This window comes from Gallinula chloropus, assembly GCF_964237585.1.
Source record: "Gallinula chloropus genome assembly, chromosome: 3".
Lineage (NCBI taxonomy): Eukaryota > Metazoa > Chordata > Aves > Gruiformes > Rallidae > Gallinula > Gallinula chloropus.
The window spans coordinates 20,133,776-20,157,304 of NC_140087.1; the positions used below are offsets into that span (position 1 = coordinate 20,133,776).

A 23,529-nucleotide genomic window follows, 5' to 3' on the forward strand; every position below is an offset into this window, starting at 1 on the left:
GAAAAGCAACCGCATGCTTTTGTTCGCTGCTTTGATATGCTCAGCGTGGGGCATTTTTTCCTCAAGCGCAGTCACGCTCGGCTTCAGCACTCTAGGTAGGCCTTGACTGCATTGAAGCTTGTTCTCTTCGTGGGTAGCACACGTGGAGCCTGGCACGAGAGCCCAACTAAAGCTAAATTTAACCTGGTTATGGGTTTTTTTAAAGAAAGATGACTTTATTTGCGTGTTTGCTCACAAAGTATTTTGATTTTATTTCCTTTTCTAGATACAACTGTAGGTGCTGCTTGTATGAAAGAGCTGAGCCACGGCATCCAGTAAACCGTCTAGAGCAGCAGTTGGCTTGCTTGGAAATCGCTTCCAGAACTGTGTTGTAAGTGAGTATTTTTTGCAAAAGCAGCATGGAATGGTTTCTGCAATTCTGGGGCATTTTTTGAATGTTTGATTGTTCCTTATAATTTCACAGTTTTATTCTGACATCTGCTAGAAAGTAGCAATACATGTGTGGAACCATGAGCACTCCCATGTCTAAAACACAGAGGTAAAACCTTTTAAAGGCTGACTTGCCCTAAAAGTCCCTGGCACATTACCAAACACTTCTGAGAACAGGCAGCTACATATAAGCCTAGGAAGATATTTGGCAAAATAGGTATTGATTTATTTTGTCGTTCACTCTGTGGCATACATGTTTTCTGAGTGTTCATTGCTGCCTGAGGTTTCACACTTCAGCATTTTAGCTATGCCAGTTGTAGCCCTGCTAGGTCAGATGCTTTGCCAAGATTTTCATAAACTGTGATCTGCCTCAGCTTGAAATAGTCCACAAATAGCTGCCCTGACTGATCTGAAAAGAGCACTGGTTTGTCTCTTCAGATACACTGTGGGGCTGGGGAATCTCAGTAGGCTGTGAGTGGCAGTGAATTTGGTCAGCTGCATCTCTCCATGATGAGTGCATGGCAATGAAAAAGAGTCCATTTCAGGGTACAAGCCAGTTGCATTGAGTATGGCATTGAGAACGTATTTGTGCTTAAAATGAATAACATCATCTTAGAGAACTTGGAGATGTACACCAAGAAAACCTCATCATGCCATTTATACAGTTACTTTTGAAAGCATAATCCATTTGGGGATGTTTGTGACCTGAAATTTTATAACCTTTATTTCTTTTTATATTGCCTTCATTTTTCTGCTGATGCAGGCTATGAGAAGCATGATACGAGAAGTATTTATGACTTAAGTGCATTTCCCTTGAAATGGCCTCTGATAATACGGCTGCTTCAGAGAGTAAGGGTGGGAGGGTTGGTGACCTCGGGCTCAAATCACTTGACGTTAAGCATATTACACAGGCTACTCACACTGCTCAGCACCTAGCACATTAATTCCCTACAGGTTATATTTGCTGTACATAAACTAGTTTTTAAATATATATGCTGATCCCATCACCGAGTCCTTCAAAGCCAATGGGAAAGCAGTTAAGTCAGTCTTTGGAATAGATTTCCTATTTGTGGGTCTTTGTTCTGTGCAGTCAACTGACACACCAGGTCACTCTGCAGGTGAGGTTGTGCCCAACAACCTTGGCTTAGCTCTGTCAGCAATTATCTGCCAGATACACTGACTGCCATTTGATCCTTGCTCTGTACCTACCAGACCTGTGGGGCGCTCAGCTGCATGGGTGAATGTGGATGAGATGACAAAAGGACACAGTTGTGTCAGTGGTGGGACACCTCAGCTATGGCAAGTGGGCAGACAGTGAGTAAGGGAACTGCTTAGGGGAAATTAGGACTTAGAAAGGTCTAACACAGTTTTGTAATTAGACATTTAGTACAAGACAAAATGTTTGTTTTCAGCATCCTTGCCTGTAAATGGTCTGTCTGCTCCTGGAACTTAAAGCCTGACCTAGGCCACCATTGTTTTCACAGAAACTTCAAATTTTTTAAGTTGGAAAAGACCCTTAAGATCATAAAGTCCAACTGTTAACCCAGCACTGCCAGTCTACCACTAAACCACATCCCCAAGCACCACATCTACACAACTTTTAAATACCTCCAGGGACAGTGACTCAACCTCTGCCCTGGGCAGCCTGTTCCAGTGATTCATAACCCTTTTAGTGAAGAAATTTTTCCTAATATCCAACCTAAACCTCCCTGGTGCAACTTGAGGCCATTTCCTCTTGTTCTGTCACTTGTTACTTGGAAGGAGAGACCAACACCCACCTGGCTACAACCTCCTTTCAGGTAGTTGCAGAGAGCAATTTGGTCTCCCCTCACCCTCCTTTTCTCCAGAACCTTGCTCCCTCAGCTGGTCCTCACAGGACTTGTTCTCCAAACTCTCCACCAGCTTTGTTGCCATTCTTTGGACATGCTCCAGTACCTCCATGTCTTGTCTTGTAGGGATGGACACAAAACTGAACGCAGGACTGGAGGTTTGGCCTCACTGCTGCTTCGTTCAGGGGGATGGTCACTTCCCTAGTGCTGCTGGCCATGTTTCCAGTGCGGGAGGCAGGATCCTGGCTCCTCGTGGGTTGACGAGTGTTTCTGGTCCCTTTTCACAGGGTGCTGCAGCACATGCCGGCAGAAAGCCCTGCTGCTGTCCAGCCCCAGGCTGGCACCACTGTAGAGATGCCAGTGAGCCTTACAGCTGTTTTAGGGGGAGCTTTTTGCTCTGTTGCTATTAGCACTGGTTTTTTGTTCATTTTGTCATGGTATTTGAATCTCTATGCGTTTATTTAATTTACCCAGAGGTAGTTGCTACTCATTTGGTAGAGCAGGCTTGGACCTGGTGTCACAGGGCACACTCTACTGAGGCAATCTCAGTGACACCAGTTCTTGAAGGCTTCGCTATTCCAGCTTGGCTTTCTGGCTCATGTTCTTCCCATTTAACTGTATTAGTCTGTTTAATGGTGCCAGAAGGCCACATATTGGCTCTCCGTGAAGCTTCAAACAGTAAATGCATTCTCTTAAATAGTTAACTACATGTTAATTATGATTCATGAATAGTTTTTCCCCAGCTATTAAGTAATATCAAACACTGCGTTTTTTCAATCAGCAATTGTTTTTCCAGCTGTCGAGTGGGACCAAGTATTCAGTATTTTTCAAGGGTTATTTTTGCAGCTGCTTAGCTGCTCTAAGTGTGAAAGACTTATGCTATTTTGTCTGGCTTGACAGCCTTGGATGCGCAGTGGGCATGAGTTACTGAAAGGCTGTGGTGGAAACGGAATGATGACAATCTTCTGGTGCACCTTAGTTAGCTGTGGATATTTTGGGCTGCTTCCAGATAAGCTGAAAATAGCATATTGGGCACTTTTGAAAGTTTGTGGTTTTGCAGCATTTTCTCACAAAAGTCTGAAGTCTTTTTCTTTCTCACTACGCTAGTTATTACACGGGTGGAAATTAGCTGTTTTTCCCTCTCAAGATCTTGAGACTTTCTGTAAGGGATTCAGCCAGTGTGAATTATTTGATGAAACAACCGTTTGACTTGTTACACCTCCTTGCAAACAGTATAATAGCACAGAATTTCGTCTTAGAAATATATAGTGTGTGCCTTTCACTGAATGATCTTAAAACGTTTTTAAATACCAATTAAACCACAGATCATGATGATAAAGGAAGAGACACCGTTCTCACCCATCATGAAGACTACCCTGGCTGTGTGCACGTTGCTCACATTTGCCCAGTGATTCATTAGCCAAACCAGTAATGTAATCTGGGCACTCTGATGCAGTGGCTTACTGGTAGCTGTTCTTCAGCTGATTGCTCATTTTGACGTGATGCGTAGCAGCATCGGAGCATCGACTTTGGAACTTACCTTTTTTGTGCATTTCCTTTATCTGGTTTTCCCACCAGATCTGCTCTGCTGCCTCAGAACGCTGCTGTTTGCATAAGCAGTTGTTGTAATTCTTTGAAGCTGTGAATAAGAGAGACACCTCCGTGTAAATATCACTAATGTGTTGTGGTGAAGCTGTACTTGTTAGTGCAGGGTGCACAAATAAAGGACACTTAAAGCTCAGAGATGGAGAGGGGCTGATGGTGGTACAGGAGAAGACGGAGTAGTGGAGGTTAAATTCTGTTTAATGTTCAGTTGTGTTGGTTTTTTAAGCCAAAACAAAAAGAGGCAGAAAAAAAAGCTTCCACAAAGCAGAAGTGTGAGTGAAATGAAACGTAGTGGCTAGACAAATTAAAAAAAAAAGCACAACACATTCATTAAAAACACCATCAAACTTAAATTTCAGAGCCTCCGTTGAAGAGGTTATCTGTCAGCCACCTAACTTGGACTGGGCACCCAACTGGAACTCATGGTCTGGGTTCAGTTCCCCGCATCAGTCACAGGTTTCCTGTGCATTATCAGGCAACCTCCTTCATCTGCCCCATGACTGACTTCCTCATTTGTGCAGCAGAGATTGTCCTCCTCCCTCCCATCATGAAGGTGAACCCTACTCATGCTACTGAAAAACGTGGATGTTGTCATGGGGAGAGCCAGCCCGGGACTACAGTGAGAGGGACGCACTTCCTTGCAGGGGATGATCACCTATGGTCCTCACCTGTCAGTGTTCAAGTACAGAGGAAATTATTTCCAGATCTAGAAATGGCCAAGTTTTTCCTTTTTGAGTCCTTCAGGCCTGTTTCTCATGGAGTTTGGCTGCCCCAGCACAGCAGCAGGCATTTGGAGTATTCCCCGTCTCTCACCTTTCTCCTCACAGTCTGTCTCCTCATAGCTTGGAGTCATTCCTGTCTGCTCAGCACACGTGACCCACACAAACCCAATGGGATCGGAAATTCAGTTTCTGTCATCTCCCAAGTTACACAGAGATCTCCTTGACACTTAAATACAGTTGTGTGTAAGAAGGAAACCAAAGAGTACTTGAACCTGCACAGGAGGTGACCCTAGCAGATGAGGAAGGTGGTACAAGGGTCATCACCTTCCCAACATGCTGGCAAGGTGTGTGCTGGCACAGTGCTGCTGCACCTGCTGGGATGACTAGATAACCCGTTACCACCATTGGCCTTCAGCCCCTCTGCTCTTCCACTCAGCCCCTGATAGGCAAGTACTCATTTAAGATATTTTGATATGAATCTTACCCAGTGCCGATGCTAATTCTGAGTAAAGAATCAGAAATGACAAGTCACATGCCTTTTGATGTGTCCTTTTATCTCCTGTGGGTTTGCAGTTAAACTTTTCTTACCCCTTACAGGAATTTCTTTTTCTCTGGGAAGAGGGTGTGGAGTCCCATACGCTCTTTTTCTTCTCCAAACATTAGTAATGTTTTTGTCATTAGTGAATTAGTGTCTTCTCCAGCCACTTATGAGATCTTGAAAGTACAGGCAGGTTCATATACAGACCAGAGCCACATATTGTTTTCAGTTTGATTCTCCTACAACAGCTCTTGCTGTTTCCTGTAGTCCCACCTTCTTACTGCCTTCCCTTTTTTTTCCCTTGTTTTCATAAACCCTCCTTTGACCTGACCCTCAACTTCTTACCCAAGCTGCCAGGGTTAATAAGAGATCCTCCTTTTTGGGACCTGTGTAGTCCTCCCACCCCTGCTGTGTTTCAGTCTTCCTCTGGTGGCCACAGAAATGCTTTCCCAGCCTTGTTTTGATGTCCATACTCACCTGGACTTCTTTCTGCCACCGATTCTCCCTGTGGTGACCCCTCCATGAGAAGGGATGTGACTTGTGTCTGGTAGGATACAGAAGTGGCACAAGTAGCTCTTCCCTCCCACATTCTCCCTCCTCTCTTTGTTCCTTACTCCCAAGTGGCAGCCAGCCTTTGTCTTGGGCCAGTTGTCTTTTCTTCAGTAACTCTCTCATCAGGTTACTTTCCTGTTCATTTTTTCCCGACCATTTCACTGTACTCAGATTTCCTTCTCTCTTCGTTTGTGAAACAGTTTGGTTGGGTTCTGATTTCTCACTCAGAATCCAACTGAAGGCAGCACACAGCAGTCTAAATTCTGAGCTAGGGTACAGAATGCGTGTCACACCAGAGGACTGTCAGCCCTGCCTCTGACTGTGGCCAGGAGCTGATGTCCGTGGAGAATGCATGAGAATACAGCAGGCAGGTGAGGGTAGCACCAGGCACTGGGGAGATGTGTGGGAGAGGCTTTGATTTAGAGCCCTCTGCAACCATGGTGGACCAGGGAGCAGTCCCATTGATTTTGGTTGAATTACTCGCATTTTAGATGGATAAAGAACTCACCGCTTGGAGAGATGCAGTGAGGCTTCAGGGTGGTTGCTGTGTCTAATCCAAACCTCTAAGTATAAGGATTTTCAATTACAGGAAAAGCAGTGCCTCATCCTTCCGAGGCTGGTTAGCTCAGAGCCCCCTGCCATGAGAAAACACAGCTCCTGAGATGCGGTGCTCTGGATGCTACAGGTGACCCCTTTCTGCCCGCTGTGCTTATCCCTGTTCCCAACTGGTAAAACTGGGATTCGGTCTGCTTACATCTCTAAAGGACTCGTGCCTGAAAATATGGCAACCGCTTAGCTGTCCTTTGCTGTTTCAACCAAGCTACCAGTGATGAGTTATTGAACTAATTTAGCTTTATACTGAAGAAGTGATGTTCCCCCTGCAATCAGGAAGCCGGCTATTTAACGCAGCGTAATTGACTTTAGCTGTAAGATTCAATATACTTATCTAGGATTACAGTTCAATAAAATCTGATTGCGGCGAGAGCAACGGGAATCGCAGAAACACCCAGGGATTGTTTTGTGCCTTTCCCATGGATAAACTACATCAGATGTCTTCGGGGCTTGGGTTACACTGCTGCCTGACCTGCGTGTTGGCAGGACCAGCTTGAGGCGGCACCATTCGGTGCGAGGAGGTGAAGCCCCGTGGCTGAAACGATGGGTAATCCTTCTGCAGTCAGATTTACATTTGTGCCCGGCCAGTGTCGGGCTGCGGGGAACGGGAAGTAAGCTGTGTCTGGTTTCGTTATGATGGTGATGATAATAGGATCGCCGAGGTATATGAGATTAAAAGCCCTATAACGTTGCAGGCCAAACCATGCGCAGAGAATAAAACCTGAGATCACATCAGTGCCTAAACATCCTTTTGTCTTGCCTCACCCTGTGTGGGAATAAATACGGGAAAACAAATATTTATTCAGAATTTCCTCTCACTATTACCAAGTAGGAAGCTGTGTTAAGCCAATTTTTATACAGAAACATTTGCTGACCATCGTGGATTGGCTTTTATAGCTGCGTGCTGTGATTGCAGAGAGCCTTTTTGCCCAGGTATTCATTAATGAGTTTTTCATCAGCTTTTCCCTGAACAAACAGGAAAGCATTAGATTTAGTTTTTTGCTTGCAGAGCTTCAGAGTGAAGTAGAGATTTTTCTGCTGGGATGAGGGCACTTGGCACAGGCGATGAGTATTTTGGGATGATGGCTGAACAGACACTGTGGCATGTGTCCTTGTCACACAGCAGAGACACAAACTTTGTTATTCTTTCTTCCAAGAGGTGTATCCCAGACCACAGCCCGTGATGCAAATGTGAGCTTACATCATTAGGAGCGCTTACCTACAGCCGTGCCTGTTTCCTCTGTTATTTCATCATTTCTTCCAAGTATTAATTATCCTGTTGTAAGAAAGGAAAACTAAAGTTGCAGACCAAACTAATAGATGTGATCGATTCTGGTACACTGACTTCGTAAGCAATACAAATATAGATAACATTGGTTATGGTACAAGCTGTACTAATCATTGTCTCTGAAACTGCCTATATTTTAACATCTTCTTAAACAAATGCCAGGACTACAGAGAGTGGTAAAACAAGGGAATCAAGGCAGAACAGGCAGATACTGTGCTATGAGGTGCCAGAGATCTCTGACTAGCATAGCCACAGTTTAAGAGCAGCAAAGGGAGCTTACTAAGGAAATGGCTCTTCCCGTTATAGAGTTAGCTTTGATTCTGGAGGGTGGTTCTTTTGGTGATGGTTAACTGAGATGCCGACAATACTGATGTTAACTTCAGTTCTTAGATGGCATGAAACTGAAAAAGGAGTTCATGTAGTGCCCAAGTTTTCAGTTTGAGTTGAGCTATTAGAACTAGGAAGACATGTCAAGCCCAGACTTTCCTATTTTAGTGACCTTTCTTTATAAGATGGTGAACCCTGTTTTGCTTTGTTCTCCATGATTTAATTTTTTTCATTGTGATATTCAGGAGTGGGTGCAAAATCAACTAAAAAGAAGCCATGGCAGGTAGACTTAAAATTTTGCCTACTTAGCTTGCATCAAAACACTCCACATACGTTTGTATATGACCTGCTGGTATGCAACACCAGACAGCAAATGGTTTGTTAGTATTGGCAATGCTTTCATGAAGCCAAATAGGATTCTTTTGCTTGCTGGCTTGAGGGTGCAAAGTGCTTTCAATTCCCATTCAATTTTTCTCTGCTTCCTCTGTCTTAATACTGCCAGCCTTGTACCTTGGAATAATAAAACTTCAAAGAGTTTATAAAAGTCTCGGTCGAAAGCATGTGTTATTCTAGGTCAGGCAGATAAAATCAGTGCTAAGTCCAGTTTCTTCTCAAATCTGGCCAAAATAGCGTGTCTCCTCACGTTGTGGGCGTGTGTCTGTCTGTTCCTCTCTCAAATAGCTGAAGTGAGTAAAAGTATAAATAGGAGATTCCCCAAATACGTTGTAAGGTTTGTGAAATTCATTGAATTCTGTGCTGATTATAGCTAGAGCTATATGCTTCTGGACATCTTTGTTTCTAAATCACAATGAGATTGCATCTTATTTAGAATTGCCATAGGTTTGTTTCATAGACATAGTTCTGCACTGATTTCTTATTTCAAAAGAGCTGTTTAAATTGCTTACACAAAGATGTTTTTTCATTGAAGAAGACAACTTTAAATCCACTTCTGTCCGCCTTGACAATACTTCCAAGTTCATATCCAGCCACGTACAGAGTTAGGGAAGTAAAATTTAATGTTGTCTCCAGCCAGTAAATTACTTTCTTTTCCCTTTCTGTGCCATTTGCTCCATCATTCTGAGGAGGAATTTTTATAATATCCCACTGTCTTCTCTAAAGTACATTGAGGTTCTCCTCTCTTCATGCATTTATTTTAAGAATTAGTAGCAGGCAGTGTGATCCATGAGTTACTGATCTGATCTGATCTGAGAGTTGTGTGTCCAGCAGCATTGCTGATGTACTCCAACTGCTGGTGGGTACTTGGTCTGCAGCACCTGGCTGAACTTCCTGACAAGCAAAAACCAAATTGGTGGCTTCAGTCTACTGGCAAAGACTAATCAAAGCATGGCCATTAATTTCTCACCCATCCAGGGACATACTTCTAAGAAGAGCATGCGTCCACTTTTAAAATACTGTCCCCACAACCTATAAATTATTGTTCCATTTAATAGGGCTCAGTGTTCAGTCCCAGCCTTGACAGCTGACCAGTACCCGTTTAGCCTGATCCTCCTGCCCCAATCACCTCTCCATTTCCATGCTAATGGGGTAGCCTAAGTCTCACACCTGTTTCTTTTTTTGCTGTTTTAGTGTTTTTGCTCTTCTAAGGCAGATTCCCTGTCAGGAGACCTACAGTACATCTCTCTAGCATCACCTTTATCATGGTAGCAGCGGACACCCTCCTCCTGGTTTGTGTCACCTCTTCCTCAGGAAACACCACTAGAGGCAGTTGCAGTCTCACTTAATCTTTCCTTGTTTAGAAGATGTAAAAATAATTAATGAATTGTTGCAGGGAGGTGTGACCTGAGGGATGCAGGCACATGGGAGTGTTTGGTTGCTGAAAGCATCACGAATGGAATCGCTCCATTGTCCAAGTACTGGTATGAAAAGGTGGGAAATCAGCATGCTCTGAAGTTTCACTGAACCTTGTTGCTTCTCCTCTCTGTCTCTTCCTAGAAGTTACTTCACACTGGAAAAGCACAGGGAAAAGGGAGAAAAGCAACTCTTAATTTCCCAGGATTTCCTTTGGGGGAGTGGTCCCACAGGGGAGGGAACTCTTCTAATAATCTTCACAGCATTTAATCCCATGAAAACGCAAGAAAATCAGTGCTTCCGCTGAGAGTTGGCAGCGTATTTTTTCCGTAACAAGACCTGTTTTTGGTTTCTTTGTAGTACAGTCTGATTCAGACTGTACCGAGTTGACTGAGGAGAGCGAAATCTGTTTTCGACAGATGTTTCCCGTGATCTGGCAAATACAGACACTTCTGTGAGATGACAGGCAGCTTGTTTACATAGGATTTTTTTTTTTTAAATAATAATTAAAAAAAAACCAACAAAAAAACACAAACACAAAACAACATTCGGATCACTCATTCTGATCAAGGCAGTGTCAATTATTAGGCTGTAAAGGGAACTGATGACTCAACTTAGGCACAGCGCTGCGGCGGTCTCCGATTTTCGGTTTCATAACAGATTCTTTTCAGGAATTATTTTCATTCATACCCAGCATTTAAATGTGTCTCTGGAAGCGTGTATCATTCTGTGATCAGGGTCTAAGAGACCGGTGTCAGACCGTGCCAAGCAGTTGTTCAGGGTTTGGGAAGTGTCCCCATGGGATGGCAGGCACCCATTCGGAGAGGGGTCCTCTGATCCATCGCATCGCGCGCCCGGGACCATACCCGCACACCACCAGGCTGTCAGTCACCGTGTTAAATTTATAGATAAGTCTGCATCAATAAAATTGAAAAGCACTTTGATTCAGAAAGCGAAATGTTTTGATCGGATCCCGTGCTTAGTAATTCCAGCGAGCGCACTTGGTGAGTCAGAAATGGAAATGCAAAGCATTTCTCTGAACGGTGGCCGGAAATTAGCTCTGAAAACTGAAACGAAGCCTAAACCGCAGTTTTATCTATTTACTTAATAATTTTAGATCTGCGAAAATCCCTTTTGTCTTTGGGAGACATTTTGATTCCTCTGCTGCAGCGCTGGTGCAATCCTGAGGCTGGATGATCAACCGCGTCAGGACGGTCTGACGTGTCTTTAATTTCTTCATTTAGAAAAGAGTGCCCTGTAAACCGCTATACTGCCTCCGGTGCTGCCTGACTCAGTCACGGTGTGGGGTAGGAGTTGGTGGAAGTACTAGGCAAGAAGGAATGTTGAAATACTTGAGGTCGTGTAATACTGAGGAAGAAATCCAGAGGAATTGAGTGGAGCCACTCAGCTGCTTCTTGCCCAATGCGCAGGTTATATTTGTGCCACACAAGGCTGTCTCGCTGCACCAAACGCCCGTCGGTTTGCTGCTGGGTGCTCCCTGGCTTAGTGTGGAGTCCGCAGTGATGACAGTCCCACGGTTTGTAAGGACAGAGCCCTCTGTCCTTGGAGAGAGAGCAGAGGCAGGTCATCAGTTTCGGTGCTGGTAGAGGTGGTCCTGCTGCAAAAATCTTAAAAATCGGCATCCTGGGTAATAGGCAGCAGCGTTCTGGTCCTCATCCTGCACGCAAGAGTTTGCCACTTTCTTCTCTGCTGAAATCTGGGTACCTGCTGCTCATCCTTAAGAGTGAGTCTGGATGCTTTAGAGTCACTTCATGGCCTTGGGACAACGTAGGGGCTGTCTTCCTGGCAGCCACTCTGTCGTCTGAGGCCCACAAACGTAAATCATGGTGGAGGAGGACAAAGTAATACATGTGTTTAAGGGACTTTCAGTTCCCATGGCAAGGCAGGAATGAACACAAGTATAGCTCCTTTCAAAGAGAAGATGGTCTGGGTGATTCTTCTTAATTACTGTTTACCTAAATAAATAAATAATGCATATTCATGGCTTTAACTAAAGTAACTCACGTTGAAATGTTTACCTCGGGTGGGGCGGGGTAGGGGGCTGTGCAGCAATTAATAGTAAAACATTTAGACAAGATTACAGAATGTTGTGATTGGAATAGTAAACATTATGCTAAAAATAAAAGCAAATACTTGGAGCTGTCTTGAATTTAAAAAAATAATAATAATAATACTCTGCTATCCAAAGAAACACGCTGAAGAGAGGCAGTGTGGGTGAAGGGGTGCACCTCTTGGTCTTGGAGGTCTTCAGCATCACATGGAGGTTCCGTCAACATGAACTTAGATTTCTGGGTAGTTCCTTCAGTCACAGTCTGGAAAAAAATGACAGGAATATTGGCATACACACAGATCAGTGTGGCAGCTCCAGTGCCCATCAGCACCGCTTTGAGGCTGGCATGCATTGATTCTTAAACCCAGCAAGGCAGAGTGTTTCAGCTGTTTGTGTCAGTAGTAAACAAAACCTTTGTTTGTGTTGTGAGCCTTCTCCCGCCCCTCCATTTCATACAGTCCTCTGAATGAAATTCCTTGCTCAGCTGAGAGTTTGAGATCTGGACCCATCCTTTCATGTCTTTTGGCTACAGCTCCTTATCTGGTTAATCAGCTCAAAGAGAGCCAGTGATGTGTTCAAAGATTTCTGTGACAGCTGCATGCCATTAGGCTGAATGATTAAAAAAAAAGCCCTTAATTGTAGTTCAGCGCAGTAAATACAGATTGGGCTTTCGGTTTAACGTACAGTAGCAATAGAACAGAGCCTTGGACAAGGGAGCTGCTGCTTGACCCCATGCAGATGAAATGTGCAGGGATGGTGGAGCTGGTCTGCCCCATAATCCTAGCCTGCTTCCAGCTCTTTGGGACCAGCAGAGGAACGCGATTGAGCAATGGGGTATAGGTGCATTTTTGCACTGAACTGGAGAAGAAGAAGAGCGTAGGAGGTGAACTGCACCAAGGCAGCTTGCCTGGGCATCGCCTGCTGCTGCTTCTTCTTCGAGCTCATCACCACCTCGGAGCTCCTGGTGCAAACAGGGTGGGCTCTCCCTCGCTTACTGCAGTGTCCTCAGCCATATTTAGGAGGCACAAGATGCTCTTCTCCACAAGCCTTTCTCTAACTCGGGTGTCTTTTGGTGATGAGGCTTTCAGACCTCCTCCTCTAGAACAAATCAGTCCCTTCTGAGGTAGCATAAGAAGTGCTGGGGGCGCTCGCTGGCACCTAGCGCACCCAGTGTGCCGCTGTCACGTGTCCCTTGGATACACTCTCATCTAGAAACTGAAAAGCGGCTTTTCTTTGACTGGAAGTGCAGTATTGACTACTAGATGCAGTGGAGTCTTTGCTTACGTCAGTCAATAGTGGAAGTCCCTGGCCATGCACTGAAACAGAACAAGATGTCGAGGAACGAGTGCTGGCGGGTGGGCTGCCCTGTTCCCAGCAGAGGTGGTGGGAACACCCTGTTGACTTCAGTCCTTGTGATGCAGCTCCACAGCTGCTCCTGGCTGGCTGATGAATTTCCTCGACATTTTCTTCCTCTGCTTTGATGGGTCAGTCTTTTCCCTGACCAAACTGCCTGCTCTGCAGGATCTGTGAGTGGTGCCTGTACCCCAGAGGATGAGGATGCTAAGGGTGAGACAATGTGTCCTGTTGGTCCATCTCCCCTGTAGCAGAGAGGGTGGCTTTATAAGCATGGTGCATTTTCCCTATTGAAAAAAAATAATAAAACCTTTCTAGGTTCACCTCAGAAAGATTTCTGTGGAGCAGAAGTACCACCTCTACTTCACCTTTTTCTGAAAGGGGTTTCTGGGAGTTTCAGTCACACACCGTCCAGCGAAGCCAGCGGCAGTGAGGCAGCCAGAGCCTTATGCCACGTTTTGCAGGTTACGAAGGCCCTGCACAAGTGGAGTGAAAAGCACAGTAAACCCGATATCAGCTCGCAACTAATTATCTGTGTATAAAAATTCCCCTGCTCACTTGTTTTGCCGTTAGAGGCTCACTGGTAAGATTTATGACTCTGGCTAAAATGAAGTAGTATTTCCCTTTTCTCAGCATTACTGTGCGTGGCCTCTCTGGCTTTTCGTGTTAAACAGACTTGAGCTCACCCAAACGGGGAACATATTTTTGAAGCTCTTTCCCATCACGATTCTGCCTTTCTCTTCTCCTCTTTGTTACGACCAGGGAAGATAGCCCACTGAACGTTTTCAGGTCTTTTGACTTTCCCCTGCTTGGTGTGAGGCTGAAGACAGTGAATCTTAAGAGATAGCTCCTTCATGGGAGATGCGGCACCAGCCCACACTGAGCCACATTGTGGTTTGCGCAAGGCTGGCGGTGGACAAAACCCTCCATCAGCCCAGACTCCCTCTTCATGGTTTGATGCACAAGTGTGGCACTCAGTGTTTCTAGGAGCTAAAGGATAATGCCTTCACATCGTGCTGGAGCGTGGGGGGCCAGCCGTGCGGCTCGGAGAAAGGCTGTATTTCTCCCGCCCTTACATTGCACGTGTGTGTCCTCATTTCACAGGCTGATGAAGAAGAGGCCACTGGCTGAACTTTCTCAACCAGCAAATGCTCCACTGATTTCACCCTGATCTGAAATCACCTGAAAATTAGTTTGTCTGACATCGTGAGATGGTAGGGGTTTTTTTATGAGCACAGAGAAAAAAAGGGAGCAATGTTGAGCTGCTGCCATCTCTCCCAGTCTCAGTTAGATGTAGTTATTTTTGTATTAAAGCTCAGAGGAAAACCGGTAGAGATGCCAGATAAACCTTCCCAAAAAAACCATTTGTGTTAATACTTAAATATTGTTCATCTTTCGCAGCATTTACTTATCTGTTTCCCACATGCTGAACCTTATGGGGAGTTTTTGTGGTTGACTGTGGCCTGTTCTTTCATTCTGTATGTTAACTGTTTTCTCAATTTGCATTTTTTAAAAGAAGTCGGCAGTAAAAGTCTGACTGTGATAATCATTCAACGCGGGAACATCCTTTCGGCAGGCCAGGCCTGCATTCATGTGGTTGAGGTGCGTTGGGGCAGGAGTCCTAGAGCATTAACCCTAGTGAGCTGCATCATTTCGTGCCACCCTGGGAAGCATCCTTTTCTGAGAGATCCAGCACTGGCTGTCCAGTGTTGTCTTCTGAGATACCAGGCTCTGGGACAGCAATTTCATCCCCGTCACTGAACCAACTCATTTTCTTCTATTTGCATGTATATTAACCAAGAGTTCTAGTCCTTAAGGAGAAATATGCCAGAAATTTCTGGGGCTCTTTCTCACAGTGTATATTAACTTTCCTGTTACACCTAACCATTCTTTCATGAGTCATACCACCAAGATAAAATATTTTCAACGGTGGCTTTATTTTAAGTTGAGTATATTCCAGTGGTAAAGTCATTCAGATTTTACATATAAAAAGATTTAAAAGTTCCCGTGGTGGTGCCCTTGAACTGCAGTCTCCCACCTCTCCTAGCTCGGCCTGGTTGATGTGTCACAGAGTTAAATGCAACCAGAGGACAAGAGAGGGTGGAAAATTCCCCCCACACACATCCCCCAGCCTCTCTGAGGGTTTTCCGTTTAAGCCCAGTTGGTGCTGTTAAGTGTAGCAGGGGAAAATCCAGTTTGCAGACCCTGGAGCACTACCCTGGCCAGCACAGGGCTGCAGCAGCTGCCTTCCCCTTCCCTCAGTCAGCAGCGATTATCTCGCTGCTTCTCCTGATGACTTCAGTCATGGTTTCTAGCCAGGCTGATCCCTCACGTGGTTTTGCCGTTATCTGAACGAACAGCTCAATCTCATCTGCGCTGTCTGTTGATACAGCTCACCCAGATAGGGATGTGCTGCAGAGACAGACGGTCCTCGAGGTCCTGGGTGGGTGTCTCCCTGCTTCTGGTCCATATCTCCTCCACTGCAGTGTTCCTCTGCATCCCACCTCCAGGTGCTGGGGAAGAATCTGCCATGCCCTTCAGACTCTTGATTTTGGCTGCCCCTGGCCAAACCATGTGCTTGAGCACAACCAGGAGTGATGGATGAGCACGTTCCTTCTCTTTGGAAGAACCGAGCAGGTTATTAGGAGGAAATTAAATGCACTGATAGTGAAGCCAGGCTATGCATCTTTTCTGACATAGGTATCGATATCATCTTGGGTTTAATTTACAGATTTCAGGGAGAGATCCTGCACTAGATGTCAGGAGCATTGCAAATGCCTTCTCAGCCTCAGGCGATCCTTCAAGCAGTTGCAAGCTACAAATGTTCCAATGAAGCTGTTTTAACCAGAAAGAAATACTCTGTAGCTTCACTCAAAACCACACCAAACAGAGGAAAAACGTGTTTGCTGATCTGTAATGGTGTTGCATGTGACAAGCTGGGATCCTTGACTTCACTGGGACAAATTTCTGCACACGTGTGTGTAAGCAGTGTTGCACTCCACCAAGTGAGGCATCGCTTCAGAAAGCACCAGCTCTGTTTGCGCGACTGCGCTCACTTCTTCCTGCTTGCTGGGGCGCAGCCTTCCTTCAACATATATATATATATTATTTTTTTTTCCTCCTGTCTGTGTCTGTAAGAAGCTCACCAACTTGTCATGTGGGTTTGTTTTATTTAGCCCAAACTTTACGTCATGAACACTGGTCTTTTTGCTAACCCTGCTGTGGATTTGCTGCTCGCCTCCCTCACTGTCCGCCCGGCTTCTCTGGTTTTCCTGAGCATGGTTACCTGTTAGGGTGTGTTTGAAGCATCTTTCGTGCTAACTGGAGTAATACCAAGGTACCTTCATTGTGCTCTTCTCAACTCATGTTTCTTTGTTTGCTCATTGCAAACTGAAGAACTTAGCAGTTTTCCTCCTCTTAACCATCAAAGCTGTGTTATTTTACGTTAACAACAAAACTTCTCTTTGAAACACACCCTCTGTAGAACAGAAACCCAAGCTGGAAGGTGTTTTCTTGCAGTAAATACTTCTTTTGCTTTGTGCTTCCTTCTGCCAATTGTGGTGTCTGGTGCATCTTCCTTTACATTTGCATTCTTCAGTGCTAACTTAAGGTGACAAGCAGTACTGGAACCCCACAGAAAGGGGAAAAAACCCATCACCTGGTTCAAAAATGTACAAGAGGTAACAATGTAAATTTAAAAAAAAAAAGCACAGAAACTTACAATGTCTGGTTTAAAATCTTGTTACTTTTCTCATTTTCTATGCAGCTGTGATGGCAGATGCTTTTTGAAAAATAAAGTTTCCTTGGACACTCATGACTCTGGGAACTGAGTCTTCAGGTTGATGTTGAGCAGTGATTCTGTGGCCTCTCATGATGCTACAACTGATTGCCTGTGTATGCCGGTCTGTGCCGAGAGCCAAGACCTCAGTGTGAGCAAGCCTTGGAGTGAGGAGTCCATCTTCCACTGACTAAGATCCAGCTCTTCCCAGGCTGTAAACCTGACCAGTCAGCATGTTAAAACGCTGAAGCATCTCTTCAATAGATGCACCATTGCCTCTTCATTTTGCATGAGCTCAGTTTTCACGTATTCCTTGCGAGCTTACAGCTGGGCTGGGGGGGGCAGTTTTGCTTTTATAATAATTTCCCTGTCGCAGACAGAAGATTCTTCTATCGAACAGAGAGCATGAAGAAGCCCTTGTAGTGAGCATAGGCACTGGGTTAGGTTTCAGTCTACCCTAAGCTGACCCCAGGCCAGAGAGATTCCTGCTTTCATGTTTTAGATCATGTGTAAAACCTGATGCTGGCTGGATCATCCTGCATAGGGCAAGAATATCTAGGGAACATGGGGCGAGATACAGAGCGAGACATTTGCAGAGGGGAATGAAATGTTTGGGATGCAGCCTCATGCTTTCTACAGCAGTGAACATCAATCACACCTTCTCAGAAAAACATGGCACGGCAAGTCTCTTCCCCTCCTCTCCTTTTTTATTTTTCTTCATTTCCCTGCTCCCCACTTCTGTTTATTCTCCCTTCCTTCTGACATGCCCTGGTAAGTGCAATTTTAGCTCAGAAAACTAACTTGTCCTTGAAAAAACAGAGCATTCACTGCTTTTATTCCTTTGACCATTGAGTAAGCAACAGTTATTTTTGTTCCACCAGTGATTTATGATTGAACAGATTTGGAGTTCATATTTTTAGTTTTATACGCAATTTAAATAATGCAGATTTTGGACCATAAATGTTTGGTCCTCTTACAGCTTGTCAATGAATGGTATACCCAGTTGAAGAAAGTGACGTAAACTGAAGAGACACACACGTTGTGTTCCTAGTGTAGCCTCATTCTTCACAAGTATCTATGTAGGTAATTCTTAAAGGTACCAGTACTTTGAGCATCAGTTTGTGAACCATCTAGGAGGGTGCCATCCAGAAGAAATACCCTGGTTTTTGTAAGTGATCCAGTTCTCTACAAGGCTTAGAGTAAAATGCAGTAGCATCCTTGCTCAGGAAGTATTGAAGAGACACATCATAGGTCCAAAAAGCAATAACTAAACCTCTTTCATTTGCGCTGCTTTGTGTTGCTTCTTTATGGAGTCAGTAATCATTTCTTGGGAAACCAGAAGTTTTCACTGAAGACTTTGTTTTGCAAGTTTCAGAAAAATAACAGTAGTTAAAAAAATATTCTAAAGTTTTGGGGGTCTTATTTGATTTTCCTTCACCTCCCCTTTTAATCTAGCTTTACTTACCAGTAATGCTGCAGACCCAGCCCTCACAGTGATCCTGAGAAGACAGATACATACCACTGCTTGTACTGCTGCTGTCCCCTTCTGTTCAAAAGAAAATCATCTTCATTTCCACTCCTAATCACCAGATTTATTCAAATAAATAGTAGTTAAGTGTTAAAATGCTGTGTTTTTCCCCAGGAAGACGGTAAAGTGTTGGGCACTGGCAACTTGAAAATCCCTGTAACTTAAAACTAATTACTTCCCCTTCCACAAGTATTTTCTTCCTCCCCAGCCACTTCAGAGCTCGACAGCTCCCTTGGTAGATAGGGGAAGCCTTTCAGAGTCAGGTGGGACTGGGTGTTGGGTGGGATCTGGGCTGAGCGAGGATGTCGGGTGCTCAGTGGTCCACCCCGCCATCCCCAGCTCTGCTCTCAGCAGCCCTCCCCGTCCTAAAGTGCTTCCTCTCTGGGGACTGAGCCCTGAGCCCTCTGCATGGATTTGCTGTGGGCACACAAACCTTTTACTCCATCTCCAATTTTCTTCTGACACGGACTGGCATGGCAGGTGGCTTTCCTGTAGGCTGGATGGAAGAGTACGACGGGCATTGCATTAAGACAGGGATACTGGATTATGCTTATGGTGTTTATTCTCTAAAGCTCTCCAGAATAAAGCAGAAACAAAGGAACAAATTTGATGCTCCTAATTTAAATTCCTTGCTAAAATCAAAAGTGAAGATTTGACAAAAGCCAGTATTAGTTGTTATTTAAAGTCTGTTAGGTAATTTTACCACTGTTGTTGGAACACCTTTCTGATGTCACATGCAATTTTATAGAACCACAGAATGGTTTGGGTTGAGAGGGACCTTTAAAGATCTTCTAGTCCAACCCCCTGCCATGGGCAGGGACATCTTTCACTAGATCAGGTTCCTCAAAGCACCGTCCAACGTGACCTTGAACACTTCCAGGGATGGGGCATCCGTAACTTCTCTGGGCAACCTGTTCCGGGGCCTCACCACCCTCATTGTAAATAATTTCCTAGTATGTGTGCATAAGTATGCACATACCTGCAGTATGATCTGGTAGAATAATCACACAAGTGTTAGTTTATCTGTTCTGTAATTCTTCTCAGGGGGCTAGTGTCAGGGTGCTATATGAATGTAAAAAGACCCGTAGTCTCTGTGGAAAGGTGTTTACATCTTAAAGGTAAGAGGGGATATCTAATGGGCAACATGTAATCATCCTGTTTGACATAAAGACCTTACATGTTTAAAAAAAAAAAAGGCTCTCATACTGTTTCTAGAATTAGAAGGGGGGGAAAGAGGGGTTTTGTGAAGGTTCAGTGCTTGGATTTTTTTAATGCCTGCCTTTATTTTGTTTTAGGTTGGTATCGACTGAGTTGCCAGAACATTGCCCTGCAAAGCTTTGGAGGGCCACTTCTTAATGGATTGCTGCAGCCTCTTAATTTCTCCATTGATCCTGTTCCCTGCATCGTGAGAACGTTTTAGCCAGCACAGAACCTAGAAAAGTTACATGTAAGTCATGATTCAAATTCCTTACTTACTAAATAAAAAAAAAAAAATAAAAGAAGGAAAAGGAAAAAGAAAAAGGTCTTGGGGAGGCAAGGTGGAGGCAGTAAGCATCGTACTTTAGAAAAATACTGTAAAAGCTGTAATTCAACAGCAAACATTAGGTGGTGAATAAATTGTTATTGAAGTAGTTACTTGCTTTTTTAACCTAAATGGTGATTGTCATTTTGAAGGCTTTTCTAAGTGTTCTACTACCATAGTAAACCATAGCAAGAAGTATTTAAAATAGCTTCTCTTCCTCCCATCCCCCTAATTACGACCAGGTAAGCGCACGTACACTTACCTGGGTGTGCTGTGCCCAAGCCTTACATACTCTGTGCAACTTAGGGGGCTGTCCTTTGCTCAGTGGGACTGTGGGCATCCCTGTATTTTTTCCATGATGAGACCCATATCCTCATCCATTGGGGTTTTCAGAATGCTTCCTTCAGAGGAGCCCTGATAGTTCTTCTTTCAGCCTGCTGCCCTGAAAGGCTCTTTAAGCATCAGTGGTACCTTCACTGCCAGCTCCAGCTCCTTCTAGGTGGAGCCAGGTGCTATAGGAGGGTGGAGAAAGCCATGCACAGATCTACGAGGGACAAAAGGGGATTGAGGGGCCTGCAGACCCCTTCCTAATTCCTTGGTCTGGGTAGTAGCTCTAGTGCATGTGTCATGCTTTGATTTTCCTCCCAACATGGCCAGGTGCCGGTGGTGGTTTATACACATTTCCTCCCCCATCATGGCTAAATCCTCCTCTGACACCTCGCGTAGCATCAGCCTGGTGCGGAATTGGTGGGCTGTTCTAGAGGGGAGAAATTGGTTTGACTCTTTTTAACTTGTCAGCAGCTCTAACCCTAATTCTGGGGTGGATCTGCAGGTGGAAGAAGTCTCTGGACCTTTAGAAGGACAGCATGGATGTGGTGGTCTGTGCTGTCCAGAGGGTGATACACCGTGGTGCTGCTTGAGAACAACTTTATTGCATGATTTTTTTTTACAGAAAAGCAAGACTCATTGTGGTTAGGAGGTTTTATCTTTGGGATGATGGTGATAGAGAACAGTTTGGCAAGAGGCTGCCCAAGCCAGAGATAATACAAAACTGTGGTCTGCAGTGGGGGATTGTGCATGTTCCTGCCCTTGTTACTCACTCCAGTAATAAACTTGTAGGACACAGTTTAATGATTAGTAGGGAAGGGACAGTGAAGCTGACCACAGCACTTGATGTTGGTCAGTTTTTCTTGAATGCTTCCTAAAACCATCTGTAATCTTAGAAACTGATTTATGATACTACTTTTTTTTTTTTTAAATGGGAGCACTTTGGAACCCGGAGAGTTTATATTAGAAATACACCTTATTAGAAATACACCTTAATTTGCAGTACTTTGTTTGCTTCTGTGACACTGGAAATATAATTTAAAACAAGAAAACTTTATTGCAAAAGAACAGGTTTTTAATGCATATGGAAATTCGTTTTTTAAAGAGAGAACAGTTGTTTCTGGTGTAATGAATATCAGCAGAAGTAATAGTGAAGTAGCATGGAACAGAAAAAAGCAGGGTAGGAAGAGATTTTGCTGTCAAAGAGGCCTTACAAGGTGTTGGCTTGATTTTGTTTTCCGAAAAAGGGAGAGTGTTGCCATTTCATTGTGGGCTTGGCAATATATGGTGCAGCTATTAATCAAACTCCTGATAGCAGGAATCATCTGACTACAGGAGAATTTCGGATCTGGCTTGGAACTTGTTTTTAGTGCTTGTCTTAAGGGAAGAAAACTTGAAACTACAAGCTGTAACAGCTCGGCAGGCAGGAACGACGCGTTGTTCATTAGTCCTTAGCACCATTCCCATGAGATTTAGAAGCCTTACTCACAGGTTTTTGCAGGGTTTTCTCATGATGCTTGAGAAGCTTGTCATTAGGCATCTTGCAAACTCAATACTAATAATCCTTTCCGGAGGAACTAACTTGAAAAATGGCATCTTCTTAGGGGACTTGAAAAAACAGTCAGAAACTGAATGGACATAAATGGAAAAAACCCCTCTCTCATTCCAAGAAGCGTGTAGCCGGTTTTGTCCTGCTGCTTCTCGTGCTGCAAATAACAAGGAGTCTCAATTTCCAACAGTAAAACAAGGTCTGAGGGCCAAACAAACTCGAAAACCAGTGTTAGTATATAGGAGCCATCATCAAAGGTGTCAACTTTTTTTTGCTGTTTTTTTAAATTATTTTTTTTTTACTAAAGTGACGTGCTTGACACGTGTCATCCTTCTAGTACATGATGTATGCGTCCTCTAGCTCCTCGAAAACACGTGTCGCCTCATAGGTTGTCAGACGGGTTTCATAGAATCATAGAATCATAGGGGTTGGAAGGGACCTCCAGAGATCATCGATCCAACCCACCTGCCAGAGCAGCTCCCCAGCTCGTATTGCACAGGTCGGCGTTCAGACAGAGCTGGAATATCTCCAGAGATGGAGACTCCACACCCCCCTGGGCAGCCTGTCCCAGGGCTCCCTCACCCTCACTGGGGAAAAGTTCTTCCGCATGTTGGTGCGGAACTTTCTGTGCTCCAACTTGCAGCCATTGCCCCTTGTCCTGTCTCCACAGACCACTGAAAAGGGGCTGGCCATTTCCCCCTGCATCCTACACTTAAGATATTTATAACCATTAATAAGGTCCCTCCCTTAGTCTTCTTTTCTCCAGGCTGAACAGTCCCAGCTCACTCAGCCTTTCAAAGGCTGATGGATGTTTGCATCCATCGCGTATGCAGATCCGTTCCGACAGAGGTAGACAAGAGGGCAAGCAGACGGTTCCTTACTCAGTTTCTCAGTGTTTCCTGCTGCCTGGCTTTTTTTTTATGACAAACTCTGCTTATAACAATCACCTTGTATAGCAATTCCCACAGAAAGAAACAAATTCTGCCTTGTTAATTAGCCCTGGCTGGAAAAGAGCAATTGCGCGAGGTTGACCCAGCTATAACAACGGCTTTTCCCAGGGTGCTGTGTGTTTCATAAATAAGTATACCTTCCCCCTCCTTCTAGTTGTTGTTCAGGTTGTAGTTAATACTAGGAGGATGCTGAGGAATAAGAAGTACCGATGTTTGAGTTCAGAGCAGAGGGTTTCTTCCTTGTTCCGAGGGAGCAGATTGCAAAGTCCTGTTGTAGTGGATGTGCCAAGATTTAAAAAAAAAAACAAACCACTTTTTTCCGGGTCCCCTGGGAATTAATCATGAGCAGGTTACACCATGTTATGTTATAATCAGGAAGTACAGGAGTTAGGGAGAAGCTGTGCTCTTTGCTGAGCGGCTCAGGGTTTGTCATCCCAAATGATTGCTAACGGCAGTGTGCGAACGGGGCTTTGCTCAGTGCTGGGGTTGTGGCCTTGGAGCAGATGGTGGGCTGGGCTGCTGGCATCCCAGAGGAGATGGGCAGGGATTCCTAGTGATTTCCACCCTCTTCTCACATGTCTCTCTTTGGTTTACCCCCATCCTAATCAATGGCATTCTGCATCTAATAAATTGCCCTGATCTGTGTCGCTTGTGCAGTGCTGAGAATTCAGCAGTGGCCTTTAAGTGCTTTGTTCGGGCGGGGTGGGGGGTGTGTGGAAAGGGCAACCTGAAACTCAGAG

The 23,529-nt window shown here is 44.6% G+C and overlaps 1 long non-coding RNA gene across 1 annotated transcript in view; it reads left to right on the plus strand.

The window, feature by feature from the left end:
- The window catches only part of LOC311190341, a 107,300-nt gene extending 87,043 nt beyond the window's left edge, over nucleotides 1-20,257 (plus strand). Inside the window, exons 3-4 of the long non-coding RNA XR_014617205.1 lie at nucleotides 266-370; nucleotides 19,737-20,257. This is a non-coding gene — a long non-coding RNA (uncharacterized lncRNA). The remainder of the gene's footprint in view (nucleotides 1-265; nucleotides 371-19,736) is intronic.
- The last annotated feature ends 3,272 nt before the right edge of the window (nucleotides 20,258-23,529 follow it).